Source organism: Rhinichthys klamathensis, unplaced genomic scaffold, assembly GCF_029890125.1.
Source record: "Rhinichthys klamathensis goyatoka isolate OS25496 unplaced genomic scaffold, OSU_Roscu_1.1 h1tg000170l_1, whole genome shotgun sequence".
Lineage (NCBI taxonomy): Eukaryota > Metazoa > Chordata > Actinopteri > Cypriniformes > Leuciscidae > Rhinichthys > Rhinichthys klamathensis.
Window position 1 is genome coordinate 3,444,813 of NW_026606701.1, and position 4,074 is coordinate 3,448,886.

At 47.8% G+C, this 4,074-nt stretch overlaps 1 pseudogene; it reads right to left on the reverse strand.

The window, feature by feature from the left end:
- Window positions 1-1,339: 1,339 nt before the first annotated feature.
- Window positions 1,340-3,541, reverse strand: LOC130091742 (uncharacterized; annotated as a pseudogene).
- Between the last annotated feature and the right edge of the window lie 533 nt (window positions 3,542-4,074).

Below are 4,074 nucleotides of genomic sequence, written 5' to 3' on the forward strand. Positions count from 1 at the left end.
GTAGAGATTATGTTTTGTACATACTGTAAATGCCCAACAATCCTGCCAATAAATATAATTGTTTCACGAGTTTACATGTTAATGAAATCAGATGTAATATTATAATGCGTATTTGGCTTGCTGTCCGGGGGGAGGGCTCCGAGCTCAGAATTCGGCCCGACCCCAGAGTACTCCCCCCATAACCTTAGAGATCATAGGTAACTATGAGCGGACCCAGCCGAATGTGGGGTGAAGGGGTGGTGGTGGGATGCTGAGAAATTAGTCATGAGACAGGAGGTAAGGGAAGGCTTTATTTATACTGGCTTCTTCTTGCGCTGATTGGATGATTACCTGAACATGCTCCTCCCGAACTTTGTTTACATAAAACTTCATTTCACGAGTTTACATGTTAATGAAATCAGATGTAATATTATAATGCGTATTTGGCTTGCTGTCCGGGGGGAGGGCTCCGAGCTCAGAATTCGGCCCGACCCCAGAGTACTCCCCAAAATGCCAGATAAACGAAGGACAGCGAGCGTAGAATTTAACCCCCCAAAAAGTGAAGGGTATGTATTTACCAAGGAACGAGCTTGCCTGTTCGACTGGGAAGGCTCTCGCAACGACCGACGGGAACTTGGATGCTCACGGCATCGGACGGATAAGCCCATTCTGCAGTTGAACTGACAGCTCGCTGACGCAAGAATTATGCGAGCGTGAATTTGTGGACGAGTTTAACCGTTCACCCGGGAGGGCTCTCGCAGCGTCCGACGGGAACTTATATGCTCACGGCATCGGACGGGTAAGCCTCGCCAGGTTGGACGGAGGGCGGCCGCTGGACTCGGTCGGGAGGGCTCGACCGGCGCTTCGAAGGGGGGCTGGGGCACGGGAAAGACCCCTCACGTCCCGACGAATGGGGAGCCCGCCTGGCGACACGAGCGCGGTCGTCCGGCGACGACTAAGACGGGCAGACTCTCACTGCAATTCGAACGGGAGGTTTTAAACCAGCGTTTGGAAGGGGGACGGAACCCGGCCTTCGAACGGGTGAGTCATCGCTGCGTGCGAACGGGGGAGTCTGCATATGATTGAAAAACGTACACTATGAATATTAAGCGAGCGTGCAAGCGGCGAGCCCAGATGTAATCGGAAGGTTTGGTGTAAACGGATGTAACTGAAATGAGGCGCAGCAGGTGATAATTATCATTAATTAATTAGTTAAGGCTTGGTGAGCATTTCTGATGAAAAACCGGCTAGACCTAATATAGGTTTTGAAGGCATTCGATGACCAGCGACCGAGGGTTTTGATTTGTTGTTGGGAGAGACCTTTTTGAGCGGCTGTGGTAGCTGCTCCGATGCGGAATGAGTGGCTAGAGAAATGCTCTGCTGAGACGCCGGATTTGATGAGGACTGCTTTAAGATGCTTTTGGAACCAGAATCTCGTCGCTGGATGATTGGAGTCGTTAGTGAAAAGAGGGTCGAGTGGGGATTTGGACGAGGAAAGTTTATACTGCAGGTAATTAAAAAGCGCATGGTACGGTTGGATGGGAGTTTGTAGATTGAAAATATAAACGAAGTGACCTCTTTTATCTCTGTCCGTTTTGCTTTGTTTAATGAAAAATGATATGGTTTCATTATCTACGATCTGGAGGTCTGAAATGGAGGGATGGATATTTGGGTCGAATAAGGAAGTAATGGTCAGTTCGGAACAGCGGAGGAAACCGAAGAATGCTAGGATGAACATAGCTTCTAATGTATATGCGGTGTTGATGGAGTGGTATCCAAGACGGAGTGATGAGATGCATCTGGTGAGTATATCGATTGTGATTGGTTGTCTGGTATCTGGGCGCGTGGGGCGGGATCTTTGGATTCCTTTAACTAGAAGGGACGTTTGGGAGTTATTTATTGCAGGTGTAGGTTTACCGTGGATTAATTTATGGAAGAATTGAATGCCGCTTAGATAGCTTTTAATGGATCCGGCTTGGAGACCTTTAATACTATGAAGATGAGATATGAATGAAGTAACTGTTAAAAGAGAAAATTCGGGAAACGACAGGTTGTGAGAGAGGTGGAATGATTTGAACGATTTCCATGCGGTGTAATAAGTTTGCAGGGTTCTGGGAGAGACGGCTTGGAGGATGGATTCGATGGACGTGTCCAGGAGGGATTTTAGCGGATGGTTTATGGGAAGATCAGCTGAAAATAAGGAGGTACTGGAGTTGGAGTGGGGTCTGCTTCTGGTGCCAGCATCCTGAACTTCTGAAAAGAGAAACGGGAGAGAGAGTCAGCGATTTGATTTTGAGCCCCTGGAACGTGATTTGCAGTTATTAAGAACTGGTCGCATGCGGAGATCCATATGAGGCGTCTGAGGAGTGGCATAAGCGCAGGTGAGCGAGAACGACCTTTGTTGATACAGTGTACAGTTGCTTCGTTGTCGCAATGGATTTGGATGCTTTTGGTTGACCATTCTTTCCCCCATAGGGAAGCTGCGACGACGATTGGGTAGAGCTCGAAAAGGGCAGAGGAGGCTGAAGCCTGGGGTGTGTCCAGGAGCTGAGGGGGCCAGGGAGACGCGAACCAGCGTCCTTGGTAATAGCCGCCGAAGCCGATCGAGGGAGCTGCGTCTGTGAACAGTTTGATATCGAGGGGGAGAGAGATAAAGTCGTCGTAAAAAAAAAAAAGTTAAGCCGTTCCACTGATTGAGAAAATTAATCCATAATTTTAGCTCGTTTTTTGACTCGTCGGAAAGGATGATCCGATCTTCCAGCCCATGAACAGATGAAGAGAGGGCTAGGAGATGCGCGATAAAGGGTCGGCCCTGTGGAATAATGCGCATCGCATAATTTAGGTGGCCCAGCAGCGAGAGAAGTTCGCGTTTTGAACAATCTGTGCTGTCTGTAAAATTGGATGCGATTAAAATGATGCGATCGATTTTTTCCTTAGGCAGTGAGGCCTGGAATTTTGCTGAGTCCAGATTGATGCCCAAGAACTCGATGGATGTAGTTGGACCCGATGTTTTCTCGTGGGCTAACGGAATCCCTAGTTCGGCGAAAACTTTTTTCACTATGAGGAGGTGAGCCTCGGGGATGATGTCGTGAGGTGAAATTATTAGGAAATCGTCGAGCAGATGGAGAAGATGAGGAATTGCATAATTATTGGAAAGGATCCAACATATGGCTTCAGAGAGAGTGTCAAAGATTTTTGGGCTGCTTTTGCAGCCGAAAGTTAAGCGCACGGCGAAATAATACTTTTTCTGCCAGTTTACGCCGAATAAGTGCCATGAATCGGGGTGGATTGGCATTACTTTAAAAGCAGAGGAGATATCTACTTTTGCAAGCCATGCGCCTCGTCCAGCTATTTTAATCATGGTTATGGCTTGTTCGATATCATGATAGTTAAGAGAATACTCTTCGAGGGGGATGAGACTATTGATGCTCGGATATGGAGAATTATGGGGGGCTGAAAGGTCGATTATCAGCCGCTTTTTTCCGGAGAATTTCCTGGTAGCCACGCCTATGGGGCTGATGCGAAATTTGTCGAACGGGGGGGCCTCGAATGGACCGATCATGAAACCGGATTCAATTTCTTTTTTAATTAGCTTATCTACTACTCCGGGCTCTGCTAAGGCGGACTGAAGGTTAGCGCAGATAATATTTTGCGTGGGATGGCTTTCTACACCGGGTTTAAAGCCTTGATTGAGACCTGTCAGTAAATAATTTGTGAAGTTGGCATCTGGGTGGTGTGATAATTCTTCGGCTAGACGGAAAACATTCACAGGAGTCGAGAGATAGTTTTTAGCATTTTTATTGACAGATTTTTTGACTGGGCATATCACGCGGGCGTGTGCGCCGCCGCAGAAATCGCAGACGTGGAGAAAACGACAGCGTTGTCTTGGGCATCTCCCTTCGTTGAAGTTCCTACAAACTTGTCTATCGGGTGCCGAGTATGGTGCTCTGATTGAAAAATCTTCTCTTGCGTGACGCGGAACGTAACTTGTGGATTTTATGGCATTCTGCTCTGGGCAGGGAGGGATCGACGGGTTAATTTGTGGGCATGCCGTGGTGGCATGGATTGTGGATCTGCAGATTGCGCAGGAGATAT